The sequence below is a fragment of the Stomoxys calcitrans genome, chromosome 2, assembly GCF_963082655.1.
Source record: "Stomoxys calcitrans chromosome 2, idStoCalc2.1, whole genome shotgun sequence".
Taxonomy (NCBI): Eukaryota; Metazoa; Arthropoda; class Insecta; order Diptera; family Muscidae; genus Stomoxys; species Stomoxys calcitrans.
In genome coordinates, this window is record NC_081553.1 from 118,941,690 (window position 1) to 118,956,992 (window position 15,303).

Here is a 15,303-nt window from a genome sequence, read left to right on the forward strand (position 1 = left end):
TAAACCATAAACCCAATTGTTTGTTTTTAACCTCTAGAGGGCGCAATTCTCATCCGATTTAATTGAAATTTTGCAGAATAATTTCTGCTATTATCTCCAAGTCTGGCCCAAATTAGTCCATAACCTTATTTAATCCCACACAAACCGATCTCTTCATGTGACCTTTTTTAACACACCCAGAAAACAATTTTTATCAAAAAATAAAAAAACAAGTAAAAAGGCGTTAAGTTCGGCCGGGCCGAACTTTGGATACCCACCACCTCGGGTATATATGAAAACCACCTTTATTCAAAATCCGGTGCAAAACTCATACTTTATGTCCCATAGCAGATATATGTGGAGGGGCTTAACTTAAATCTTTTTCCCAAATTTCGGCAACATCGGACAATAAATGCGTGTTTTATGGGCCTAAGACCCCAAATCTGAGGATCGGTCTATATGGCAGCTATATCCAAATCTGGACCGATCTGGTCCAAATTGACGAAGGATGTCCAGGGGCCTAACACAACTCACTGTCCCAAATTTCATCAAAATCGGATAATAAATGTGGCTTTTATGAGCCTAAGACCCTAAATCGGAGGATCGGTCTATATGGCAGCTATATCCAAATCTGAACCGATCTGAACCAAATTGACGTGGGATGTTAAAGGGTCTAACACAACTCACTGTCCCGAATTTCAGCAAAATCGGATAATAATTGTAGCTTTTATGGGCCTAAGACCCTAAATCGGCGGATCGGTCTATATGAGGGCTATATGAAGATATAGTCCGATATTGCCCATCTTCGAACTTAACCTACTTATGGACAAAAAAGAACCTGTGCAAAATTTCAGCTCAATATCTCTATTTTTAAAGACTGTAGCGTGATTTCAACAGACAGACGGACAGACGGACGGACATGTCTAGATCGTCTTAGATTTTTACGCTGATCAAGAATATATATACTTTATAGGGTCGGAAATGGATATTTCGACGTGTTGCAAACGGAATGACAAAATGAATATACCCCCATCCTTCGGTGGTGGGTATAATAAAAGGGATTTCTGGTTTTGGCATTTCTTAATGAGAAACGGTGCAAGTAACCTAATGGCTTACATTTATATTGGAGGGTATATAAGATTAGGCCTGACCGAACTGATCACGCTATAGAGAGTATAGGATCCACCTCCAGCACTTACTTCTGGGTAAAATAGTTAATTACTATAGTCTTACATTGGCACATTTAACCCATATTATTTCAATATATCCTCATCATAATCCCTATATCAAAAACAGCACCAATAAATCCTTTTTCGCTAAGTAAGCTAAGAATATAAAGTAATCGCCTTAACTTTTCTCTCAATGCCTGTACACTCCATCCCTGTTCTAGGGTTTGCTTAAATTTTTACATTTAAGACTTTTTCTTCGCAAACTTTTTTTTGTTTCTTGCGTAGCGCGCCACAGGAAGCAAACACAAGTTTGCGTTCTTGCGTTTTTTCCCTTTCATTGGCAGCAAAAATTTCGTATGTTGTACTGTATACGGCTTACAATTGCCACGCTTATATTTCAACAATGTTGCCCCCCTTCCTTTGCATCTACTCTGGGCTTGATTGCTTAACTTTCAACCACATACTCGCCGCATATTTTACGGAATTTCTTTGGGGACGAAGGACTATGTTTTTGGGGGGTTGGTTTCATTAAGATTTTTGGTTCTTAGCATAAACTCCCTAAAGCCTTGGGTAGTTCTTAAACTGAAAATCGAGGGATTTTTATGCTCAACCACCATGCAGCACAACCGCGCATAAGTGATTTTCCCTTTAAGATAATGCCAAACGACACATGTGTGTTCATTAAGACGGCTGAGAATGGAATTAGTTCAAAGTTCTTGTTTTTTTTCACTTAGGAGGGAGAATAAAATTAAGTTTTAGTAATATTTCCAAGTGTTTGAGCTTAAATTGTTTTCTTGAATTAAAGTAATTTCTAAGCACAAATAGCAAATATTTTGAAAAGTTTTGTGGAAAGATTTTGAGTGTGGAGAGTTAACTTTGAAAAGAAAAAAAAATATTAACAGTTTTCATATAATTTTGAATGCTACAAATACAATTTCCTTGAGTAATTTTCAGATGTCAGAGATTGAAGTAAATCAATACATAAATAAAAAATCATCTTACCTTTAATGATCCCCAAAGATTCATGAATTCGCTCCGAAAAGAATGAAGTTCCTGAAATAGAAAAATAAATTTTAGTTTACAGGTTTTATGCAGAGTATGTATTATTGAACATTTAAGATTATTATTCATTACAGAATATATTATTCTAGCCGAACCGGGCCCGCTTCCCTGTGCTTTCTTAACTCCCTAAATCTGTTTAGGGTGGGGACACTTCGCCCTGAATGTGGATATCGGACAAAGCGGTGTTTATCACCTCTTAATGTTGGCGACATTTGCGAGGTACAATGCCATGTTTCGCACTGCGGGACATCGTTCGGAATCGGCTATAAAAAAGGTCCCTTATCATTGAGTTTAGACTTGAATCTGAAAGAACTCATTGATGTGTGAGAATTTGCCACTTTTCGGTTCCTGGTGTTAATGTTCTTCCTTGGGGTAATGTTCTCATTAGGGGAGGGATGGCAACTCAGACATTTCAACTCAAATATGGATATCAAATTCGTGCTGCACTTCCAAATCCCTTTATTTTGAGCCCCATATTGCCACCTAAGCTCAAATACCTTTCATTTTAGTCCCATATTGTCCTAATGGGTCAAATAACCCATTGGAGGTATCTTTAAGAGGAAAAGCGCCACCTAGACTTCAACGCAAATTTTAATACTATATTCGTAATCTGCTCCCTAATACCTTTCATTTGTGTCCCATATAGCCATGGTCGGTTTATATGCCCATTTGGGGGTTATTTGGGTGGGCGACCTCAGATTACCTACACAATATGCGAAAATTTCGAGAAAATCGGTTCTGCCGTTTTTCAGTCTATATAGAACAAACAAACCGAGTCCCATATAACCGTGATTGGCTAATGTGCCCATTTTGGGCGTTTTTGTGGGGGTGGGATGACCCCCTATCCTTCGACATGAATTTGTATGACAGATTCGGTATCTACTATCGCATACTTTTCATTTGATATCCATATTGTCCTTATCGGTCCACTTTTGATTTTGGTGTTGTTTTTAGGGTAACGGTGGAGGGTCCGCCACCTTCCGATATCAATAAATTATGAAGCCTATTCCTACTTCCGGGCTATACTCGTAATTTACCCCCGAATACCTTTCATTAGAGTCCCATACTGTCACGATTGTCAAAAAACCTATTTTAAGGGGTCATGTTCTCTGAACCTGTTGTTGGTCCTTATGTTGCACTTTGTCTCCATAGCACTCCACCAAACTACTGAGCCTAGGTAAGTATGGGTCTAATCCCGCTCCTGTAGAGCCTGTGGACTATCCTTGGATTCAGTCCCAATTTGGAGCCTACGGTCCGTCTACATTATGTCCAACATCTGTGAGCTTTAAAGTACGCTCCTGAATGTGACACTTCCAATTCAGTTTCCTGTCCAAGATCATGCTGAAATATTTTACCTCGTCAGATATCGAAATCGTCTTATTGAGGAGACGTGGTGCGTTAAGTTGGGGCACCTTCGTCTTCCTCGTGAAAAGCCATTTTTCAGTCTTCTCTGGGTTACCATTAAGATCTATGGGTCTAGCCCAGTCATATGCCATATGCGAGACCCTTTCGGCCCTTCTGCATAGCTGGTTCGGATCCTTACCCCCTAGAAGTATAATAACATCGTCAAGGTTTGGATCAGTGTGTCAGTCCACACATTGTTAAAAGCCGATTCGATGTCAATGCATACCGCCAGTGTGTACAAAGAATCGAAGGATTCTTCTATTTTATGCACAACTTCGTGCAGGGCAGTCTCCACCGACCTTCCCTTATCATAGGCATGCTGTCTGTATTTGGGGAGTTGGCCGGATATCATACTCTCTATCATGGTGTCCACAATACGTTCCATGGTTTTGAGTAGAAAGGAAGTAAGGCTTATAGGTCTGTAGGCCTTTGTTGTCGCATAACTTGCTTTGCCGGGCTTGGGTATAAATACCACCCTTGCCTCCTGCTAGGCCTTCGGATTATATGCCAGTCCCAGGCATTGATTGATTTAATTATGTGATTATCTCTTTGTAACACTTGGAGGGAAATAATCGCATGAACCTTCTCATCGGCTTAAAATCCTTTCTTTAGTCACTGTTAATACTAAGCGTCTGTTTATATATCCGTTTCTCTGTCTGTTCTCTAAAAAAAAGCCCTCCTTAAATACATCAACTAAAGAATTTTCTTTATTCGCCAACACATGCCAACTTCTAGAAATAGTTGTGTTTGTCATAAAACAGTCAGAGTTTATTGCATTGACACGCATTTGTGCAGACAAAATATGTCATGTCCACTAAAGTGCGATGCATGCAAGCAATGTAAGTCTGAAAATAATACAAGGCGTTGTAAGTTTTTCTTTTCAACTTCTTTTTTGGTTTGTGCTGAGTTTCGTACGTTCGTTGTACGTTTAACGAAGAGTTTCATGGAGTAGCAAGGAATAAGAGTATGTACTATGGTGTTGATAACGTGCAAATTTGTTTAATGTTCTTTGGTGACCATCAAATACAACATGCAGGAAAGGACTTAACCAACAGTAACCACAACAACACCAACATTGAAAACTAGTGGCAGCGGTCGACAGGTGGCTTAGAACTTCATAAATATATGCTTGGCGGCTTATGGGGAGAATTGCTAAGCGTGCTGCGAGGGAGACAAGCTAAATTATGGCATATCTATGGAGACAACCCAGTGAAGAAATTAAGAAAAAAAAAACAGATTTTGAAAGTGTAAAGCTTTAAACTCCGTAATGAAAAACCTCTAGAAAATGATCTCCAGAATGTATTTTTTGAGCCTCTAGAGGTCGTAATTTTTATCCGATTTTTCTGAAGTTTTGAACAATGCATTCTCCTATGACTTTCAACACACCTGCCAAATATAGTTTTCATCTTAAACTTAAACTTAACTTAAATTTAACTTAAACTTAACTTAAACTTAACTTAAACTTAACTTAAACTTAACTTAAACTTAACTTAAACTTAACTTAAACTTAACTTAAACTTAACTTAAACTTAACTTAAACTTAACTTAAACTTAACTTAAACTTAACTTAAACTTAACTTAAACTTAACTTAAACTTAACTTAAACTTAACTTAAACTTAACTTAAACTTAACTTAAACTTAACTTAAACTTAACTTAAACTTAACTTAAACTTAACTTAAACTTAACTTAAACTTAACTTAAACTTAACTTAAACTTAACTTAAACTTAACTTAAACTTAACTTAAACTTAACTTAAACTTAACTTAAACTTAACTTAAACTTAACTTAAACTTAACTTAAACTTAACTTAAACTTAACTTAAACTTAACTTAAACTTAACTTAAACTTAACTTAAACTTAACTTAAACTTAACTTAAACTTAACTTAAACTTAACTTAAACTTAACTTAAACTTAACTTAAACTTAACTTAAACTTAACTTAAACTTAACTTAAACTTAACTTAAACTTAACTTAAACTTAACTTAAACTTAACTTAAACTTAACTTAAACTTAACTTAAACTTAACTTAAACTTAACTTAAACTTAACTTAAACTTAACTTAAACTTAACTTAAACTTAACTTAAACTTAACTTAAACTTAACTTAAACTTAACTTAAACTTAACTTAAACTTAACTTAAACTTAACTTAAACTTAACTTAAACTTAACTTAAACTTAAACTTAACTTAAACTTAACTTAAACTTAACTTAAACTTAACTTAAACTTTACTTAAACTTAACTTAAACTTAACTTAAACTTAACTTAAACTTAACTTAAACTTAACTTAAACTTAACTTAAACTTAACTTAAACTTAACTTAAACTTAACTTAAACTTAACTTAAACTTAACTTAAACTTAACTTAAACTTAACTTAAACTTAACTTAAACTTAACTTAAACTTAACTTAAACTTAACTTAAACTTAACTTAAACTTAACTTAAACTTAATTTAAACTAAATTTAAACTTAATTTAAACTTAACTTAAACTTAACTTAAACTTAACTTTAACTTAACTTAAACTTAACTTAAACTTAACTTAAACTTAACTTAAACTTAACTTAAACTTAACTTAAACTTAACTTAAACTAAACTTAAACTAAACTTAAACTAAACTTAAACTTAACTTAAACTTAACTTAAACTTAACTTAAACTTAACTTAAACTTAACTTAAACTCAACTTAAACTTAACTTAAACTTAATTTAAACTTAATTTAAACTTAATTTAAACTTAACTTAAACTTAACTTAAACTTAACTTAAACTTAACTTAAACTTAACTTAAACTTAACTTAAACTCAACTTAAACTAAACTTAAACTAAACTTAAACTTAACTTAAACTTAACTTAAACTTAATTTAAACTTAACTTAAACTTAATTCAAAATTAACTTAAAATCACTGCTTAACTCAACTCAAAATTACACTTAATTTAAATCTATTTAATATATCTTTTATATTCAAATTATTGATTCAAGGAATTAATTGTTGCATTATCTTCAACTCTCTTTTGCCTGAAAATTCCATATCCTCCAAAGGAATATCATCTAATCCTGTTTGTTGGGACATAGCTTAAATTTTATGGCATGATTGCCATTTTATGTCACTTTGGCAAAAAAAGAACACAACAACAAACAACATAATTGTACTGCATCCGTAATAAAAAATAATCGTGAGTCGTGTTTTGTGCCACTCTCACTGTAGTAGCTGTTTAATATGCTTAACGTTGCGCGACTGAAAATGTGAAGTAGCTTCTTCAAGCTTAGCGATTGAGTCATTATTTGGTCTTAATTCTTTTATCCTCCCCACTTGTTGCAGGAATTCTGAAGACATCACATGTCTCTAACCCACACTCATACACACACTTTATGATGACATGTGTAGGTGGTTGGCATTGTGCTTTGCCTTGAAATTGCTTGTATTAAATTAAGAGACTTGGACGAGTTAAATTCCTGGGAAGACAAGAAATAATTAATAGTTGAGCTAAAGACTTATGGAAGATAGGTTACTGTAAGTTTGAAAAGGTACAACCCCATAGGGAGTGTACGAATATTACCTAAACTCATAACGGTAAAAATTACCTTTTTATGCATTAATGACTATACATTTGCGAAATTTGGAACAGCGAGTTGTTTTGGATTCCTTGATATACGTGCGAGCCCAAATTGGATAAAAATTGGAAAACTTCCTTAAGGAACATTCCTTAGTAAGCTTAAAATGCAAATACAAACTTGCCCATGCACATTCTTAAATATCTATGAGGGCTGTCCGATTCAAGTCTAAGCTCAATGATAAGGGGCCTTCTTTTTATAGCCTAGTCAGGACTGAGCACAGTGTTGCCAAATCTTTTGAACGCATAGAGAGATGTTCAGGAAACTTTACACAGTCAATTTTAAGGTGTTTTCCAATAAGTATGCGCAATAATGGGTCCAGAGGTTAATCTATGGGGCTTGAAAGTTGGTCGTCTCGACTATGTCAAATTTTGTATTGCTTGATACAATTTTTGTTATTACGTGTGAGATCGATGTTAAATTAGGCATCGTTCACCGAACAGATCTATATTACGGAGTTTATTGCTACTTTTCTAATGCAAATCATCGAGCAAGACCAACGCTCTGGTATGTAGAGAGCCCAAGCCCGGCCTAATTTGTATACCCACCACCGAAGGATATGGGTATATTAATTTTGTCATTCCGTTTGCAACTCACCGAAATATTCATTTCCAACCCAGTAAAGCATATATATTCTTGATCGTCGTAGAAATCTAGGACGATCTAGTTATGACCGTTCGTCTGTCTGTCTGTTGAAATCACACTACAGTCTACAACTTTGAACAAAAATCTTTTTTTACCCATAGGCAGATTAAGTTCGAAGATGGGCTATATCGGACTATATCTTGATATAGCCACACATATAGATCGATCGACCCATTTGAGGGCTTAGGCCCATATAAAACACATTTATTATCCGATTTTGAGAAATTTGTGACAGTGAGTTGCGTTTGGCCTTTCTTTTTTCAATTTGGCCCAGATCGATCCAGACTTAGAAAACAAAGGGTGATTTTTTAGCTATCATCTTTTTGACAACATTGGTTCAACCAGCTTAAGTTTTGTGTTCGTTTCACTGTCACACATCTTCAGTTTGGTCTATAATTTAACCATGAATCATCATACAAACGAGCAACGATTGCAAATTATTGAATTTTCTTTTATCAAAATGTGTTCATCGCGCGCTTCTTCCATTGAGCGACGAAGGTAATTTTTGGTACGTAAATAAGCAGAATTGTCAAAGGTAATTTTTGGTACGTAAATAAGCAGAATTGTCAATTTTGGAGTGAAGAGCATCCAGAAGCATTGGAAGAGTTTCCAATGCATCCAGAAAAGCCACAGTTTGGTGCGGTTTACGGGCTGGTGGCATCATTGGACCGTACTTCTTCAAAGATGTTGCGACTTGTAACGTAACTGTTAATGGTGAGCCCTATCGTGAGATGATATAATCCATTTTTTGTCCAAAATGCAAGAGCTTGACTTGCATGACATGTGGTTTCAACAAGACGGTGCAACATGCCACACAACACGCGTAACAATGGAGTTATTGAGATTTTATTGTCCAAAATGCAGCAGCTTGACTTGCATGACATGTGGTTTCAACAAGACGGTGCAACATGCCACACAACACGCGTAACAATGGATTTATTGAGAGGCGAGTTCAGTGAACATTTTATTTTACATTCGGGACCGATCAATTGCCCACCTAGATCGTGAGATTTAACGCCTTTAGACTTTTTTCGGGGCTATGTTAAAGCTCATGTCTATACAGACAAGCCCGCTTCAATTAACGCATTAGAAGACAACATTGAAACATTTGTTCGTGAGATACTGGCCGAAATGTTGGAAAGAGTGTGACAAAATTGGACTAAGCGGATTGACCATTTGAGGCGCAGTCACGGTCAACATTTGCACGAAATAATCTTCAAACATTAAATGTAATGGACCGTAGTATCTCTTTTTTTATTTTATTTTTATTATTTTTTTTTTTATTTATTTATTTTTTTTTTATTGGAAAATTTTTCTGTAGCTCCTAAAAACTCACCTTTGTCATGAGTCATATAGACCGATCTCTCTACCTATTGAATTGGGCACATAAAAGGCGCATTTATTATTCGATTTTTCCAAAATTTTAAACAGTAAGTTGTATTAGGTCTTTCGACATCCTTATTCAATTTGGCCCAGATCGGTTATAGCTGCCATATAGACCGATCTCTCGATTTTAAGTCTAGGCCCCATTAAAGGCGCATTTATTATCAAATTTGGTTAAAATTTAGAACAGTGGGTTGTGTTAGGACCCTTGATATCCTTCCCGAAGACGGCCCAGGTCACTTCAGATTTGCATATAGTTGCCGTACAGACCGATCTCTTGATTTAATGTCCTGGGCCCATAAAAGTGCATTTATTACCGGTTTCACTGACATTTGACACAGTGAAAAATGTTAGGCTTTTCGATATCCGGTTCAGATCGGTCTATAATTGCATTTAATCGCCAAAAAGACCAATATTGAACCATATTCGATATAGCTGCTATGGGTGCATAAATAATGCATTTTCACCGGATGGTAACGAAAGGTAGTCTACCCGAGGTGGTTGGTATCCAAAGTTCGGCCCGGCCGAATTTAATGCCTTTTTACATGAGTTTTTGTTTTTTGGTTAGAAAAATAGCTAAGAATGGAGCTGTTTTAGAAAAATTCTGCAGGTGCAAACGATCCAAATCGGTTCATTACCTGATATAGGTCCCATATAAATCGATCTCGGATCTTCTTGAACCGCTAGAGGGCGCAATGATTAACTGATTTGGCTGAAATTTAGCATGAAGTAGTTTATTTTGACTTCCAATAACTGTGCCAAGTATGGTTTAAATCGGTACACAACCTGATATAGCTCCCATATAAACTGATCTCCCGATTATACGTCTTGAGCCTCCAGAGGGCGCAATTCTTATCCGATTTGGTTGAAAATTTCCATAGAGACGTTTCTTATCTACTCATACGTACCAAATATGGTCCAAATCGGTTCATCACCTGATATAGCTCCCATATAAACCGATTTCCCGATTATACTTCTTGAGCCTCTAGAGGGCGCATTTCTTATCCGATTTGGTTGAAAATTTCCATAGAGACGTTTCTTATCTACTCATACGTACCAAATATGGTCCAAATCGGTCCATCACCTGATATAGCTGGCACATAAACCGATTTCCCGATTATAGTTTTTGAGTCTCTAGAGGGAGCAATTCTTTTCCGAATTGAAGCTTTGTACCACGACTTCTTCTTTTTGGTCCGAATCGGTCAATAACCTAATATAGCTCGCATATAAACAAATCTACCGATTTTATTTCTTTAGCCACTATAGGGGGCAATTCTTATCCATTTTGGCTGAATATGTGAATTTCACTTTGCTCTCCAACAGCCAAACCATGCATGGTCCCCATCGGTTCATAACATGGAATAGATCAAATAGCATGGCAATTCTTATCCATTACCTTCGTTTGCCTATAAAGATATATTGGTCAAAGAACTTGATAAACGCGATCCGTAGTGGAGGGTATATAAGATTCGGCTCGGCCAAAATTATTACTCTTTTACTTGTTGTTTTATACCCTCCACCTGATATAGCTGCCATATAAACCGATTTGGGATCTTGACTTCTTGAGTCGCTAGAGGGCGCTATTCTTATCCGATTTGGTTGAAATTTTGCATGAGGTGTTTTGTTATGATTTCCAACAACTGTCTTAAGTGTGGTTCAAATCGGTCCATGACATGATATAGCAGTCATATAAACCGATCTGTGGCCCTGATTTCTTCAGCAACAACAGTGTTTAATATGGTTTTAACTGGTCCATAACCTGATATAGCCGCCATATAAACCGATCTGGGATCTTGACTTCTTGAGTCGCTAGAGGGCGCTATTCTTATTCGATTTGGCTGAAATTTTGCATGAGGTGTTTTGTTATGATTTTCAAGAACTGTCTTAAGTGTGGTTCAAATCGGTCCATGACATGATATAGCAGTCATATAAACCGATCTGTGGCCCTGATTTCTTCAGCCTCTAGAGGGCGCAATTCCTATCTTATATGGCTGAAATTTTGCAAGAAGTGTGTTGTTATTACTCTCAACAACTGTGTTTAATATGGTTTCTTGACTTCTTGAGTCGCTAGAGGGCGCTATTCTTATCCGATTTGGCTGAAATTTTGCATGAGGTGTTTTGTTATGATTTTCAAGAACTGTCTTAAGTGTGGTTCAAATCGGCCCATAACATGATATAGCAGTCATATAAACCGATCTTGAATCTTGATTTTTTCAGCCTCTAGAGGGCGCAATTCCTATCCTATATGGCTGAAATTTTGCAAGAAGTGTTTTGTTATTACTTCCAACAACTGTGTTTAATATGGTTTTAACTGGTCCATAACCTGATATAGCCGCCATATAAACCGATCTGGGATCTTGACTTCTTCAGCCTCTAGAGGGTGCAATTATTATCCAATTTGGCTGAAATTTTGTACAACGAAATCTCTCATGACCTTCAACTTACGTGTTAATTATGGTCTGAATCTGTTTATAACCTGATATAGCTCCCATATAAAACGATCTCCCTATTTTACTTCTTGAGCATCTAAAGGGCGCAATTTTCATTCGAATTGGCTGAAATGCTCTCCAACATTCAGTTCAATTATGGTCCGAATCGGATGATAACTTTCTTTTATAGCTCCAATATCAAAGCAATTCTTTCGTTTTATCATCTGTTTGCCTTAAAAGAGATACTGGGAAAAGAACTCGGCAAATGCGATCCATGGAGGAGGGTATATAAGATTCGGCCCGGCCGAACTTGGCACGCTTTTACTTGTTTCATTTCAATATGAGGTAAGCTTATCAACTCAAACCTCGCAATGAAAAAAATAGCAATTTTGCTCCCATATCACATTGATTAAGGCAGCATCAGTTGTTTAATCTTTGGAAAAAAATTCCTAGCATTTGCTAAACAATAATGGTGGGTCGGTCAGGTCACTTATTGTGGCTCCTAGCTGTGGCGTTTCATTCATAACACTAATGTCTGCTCAAGCCATAAATCATTATCAAATTTTCTAATATTTTTACACAAACATCACATCACAATGGATGCAACAGTATATACAGAAAAAACATAACAAAACCAAATGAAAGAGACAAATAAAAACTAAAAAAATTGAAATAGAAAATCAAAAATATTTTCAAATACATTTCCTCGCCTCTCTTTCATTGGACCAACTACTTTGCTCTAGTCTGCTCTGCTCTGCTCCCTGCCTCTCGATTTCTTCCTCTTTGGCCCATTCAACTTTAGGTGATTTATTTACAAGACACAGTCAATAATTCATAAAAGATGACAATAAATCTTTGGGATGAAAACTAAGCAGCAAAATAGAGAGGGAGAGAACAGAGTCAGGGAAAAAAACCCCAATGACAAAAAATAAATCTTACGAAAAAAAAAACAGAAGATTCTCTAAAAATATCAACGTGAAACAAGATGAAATTAAACTAAAAACACTAACAGTGGGCGGGCGGCAGACGGCAGTTGGTTTGATATGAGAAATACAAAGAATAAAAACTAAAGCCAATACAGAAATTGTGAAAAATATGAAATATGAAAATCGCATTTTCCACTTACCCTCGGCACATGTTGTTATAAAGGTAATGGGCGTCTGACGCCTGGCTTTGTTGCGTAACATTGCACATTTGCATATGCGAGACCGCTAGCGCTTGCCAGGGATTAGTTAGGGATGTAGAGCAAAATCGCCTGCACTTTCCATGGCCTGCATGGAAAATCATTGTTTTGCAACGATTGACAGCGCGGCACTCATAAAACCATAAAAATATGTCAGGCATAGAGAAAAATAACCGAAAATTTTTCATGCCAGCTCGCGACAAAAAATTATGAAATGAAAAATAGGCAAAACAAAAAAAAACAAATATGGATTAAAAATTTTTGTCTAGGATTCTCCCGCAGCGTTTGTGTTACAATTTCCTGAAATTCGATTAGAAACGCTCTATTTTTTTTCAAATTTGGCCATGCATGTTTTGCATATGAGATTAGTTTGTTGCTCAACTTAAAGAAATTGTAACGATTTTTGTTGTTGGTTGGCTACCTTTTGTTGATTTTTCGGGTAGCAAGGCAAATGAAGCCGCTAAAACTTGTATCACATGAATGGTCTCTCATGGTGTGCTCCGGCGGCAAATATGTTGGCGGCAAATGTTTGCTGTTTTTTTTTTTGCTTGAATTTCTTTGACAACGGAAGACCGAAAAAGGTTAATGTTTTGTTTTAGCTACGAAAAAAAAACATGTTGGCAAAACATGCAATAAAACATTTTTGTGGTGTTGAGATTTTTCCCCTTGACAATTTTAGTTTTGCCCTGTGTTAGAGACAAAACAGACATGGTAGCTTCCCGAGGAAGTACTAAGGCAAGGGGGAGGCTAACTAAATGTCGCAAAAACAAAAAAACCAAAAGTCACATATGTCAAAGTTGGCACAAAATGACACAGAAACTGAAATAAGCCAAAGTGAACTGAACTGAACTTCTAAGGCACATAGCCCTGAAGCACAAAACAGACAGACAACTCGCTCACGTACAAAATTTTGGGATTTTAGAAACACAAAGCAGGCACTCAAGACCACCACACTGTTGGACAGTTCCCCCAAACTTCATACTGCGAGGAGGAAAAGAAAGAAATCAACTTTTTGTTCGTTTTAAAAAGAAATTTAATTCTGAGAAATGTGTTGCTTAAAATTAAAATTGTTTTCTTATGAAAAAACCTAGAGCATGAACAAAAGTTGTTTCTTTATATTTTTGGTTAAATTGTATCTAATTTTGTAAATGACCTTATATTTTCTAGCTTTTGGAAGTGTTGATTATTTTCATTTGAAAATTTTCCCTCATTAACCAATAGAAGAGTTATATGTCATTAAGGGGGGATTAAAATGAAATTTTGTTTTAGAAATTGTTAAGCTTTGTTGATTAGAAATAAAACATCATGAAGTTTCAACTCTCCCCTACTGTAAGCTATAAATATTACCAATTTTAGGAGAAGCGGAAAAAATTAGTCTCATTCTTATGTGACTTAATTCTGTGATATATGAAATGACTTTTTGTAAGGAAAATGTGACACTTAATCCAATATTTTCAAAAAAATAATTTCCTGTTTGTTACTCTTTCGAGACGAGCTTAATGATCGATGATTTTTTTTGCAATGAAAAAGGAAAGCCAGAGATCACAACTCCAACGACTACTGTGGAATGCGGTTCGTCCTTGAACCTATTCGGACTATACTTGGTTTGAATGTTGGAGACCATTGTAGAAGATTTTGTGCAAAATCTTCAGCCACATCCGAGAAGAATTGCGCCCTATAGAGGCTCAAGAGGTAAAATCGGTAGATCGGTTTATATGGGAGCTTTATCAGGTTATATAGCGATTCAGACCATATTTGACACGTATTGAAGGTCAAAATAGAAGAGGTTGTAGAAAATGTTTGCCTAATCGGATTAGAAATGCGCCCTCTAGGGACACAAGAAGTAAAATAGACAAATCGGGAGCTATATTGGGCTTTAGAGCGATTAAGACCATATTTGACACGTATTGAAGGTCAAAGGAGAAGTCGTTGTAGAAAATTTTAGCCTAATCGGATTAGAAGTGCGCCCTTCAGGGGCACAAGAAGTAAAATAGACAAAATGGGAGCTACATTGAGCTTTAGAGCGATTCAGACCATGCTTGGCGCGTATGTTGAAGGTCAAAGGAGAAGTCGTTGTAGAATATTTTAGCCTAATCGGATAAAAATTGCGCCCTATAAACCCTTTAAGAAGTAAAATCGGGAGATCGACTTATATGGAGCTGTATAAAGTTATAGTATCGGATCAGAATATACCCATTGGGAAATAGGTTTATATAGTAGCTATACGGGTTATGACCCGAGTTAGACCATACCTACCATATTTGTTGGATGGTTAAACAAAAACTTTGTTTAAAATTTCAGCCAAATCGGATAATAATTCCGTACTCTAGAGGCTCAAAAAGTCAAGATCCGAATCGGTTTATACGCAAACTATATCAAGTTATGAGCCTATTTCGACTGTACTTAGAAAAGTTGTTGCAAGGCGTAACAAAGCACT

At 35.9% G+C, this 15,303-nt stretch overlaps 1 protein-coding gene across 4 annotated transcripts in view; it reads right to left on the bottom strand.

Annotated features, from left to right (window-relative positions):
• The window catches only part of LOC106081756 (homeotic protein antennapedia), a 527,471-nt gene that overhangs the window by 450,759 nt on the left and 61,409 nt on the right, over positions 1-15,303 (bottom strand). For all 4 annotated transcript variants that reach the window (XM_059362108.1, XM_059362106.1, XM_059362107.1 and 1 more), the window contains exon 2: positions 2,151-2,201. The gene's annotated coding sequence lies outside the window, so the exon portion shown is untranslated. The remainder of the gene's footprint in view (positions 1-2,150; positions 2,202-15,303) is intronic.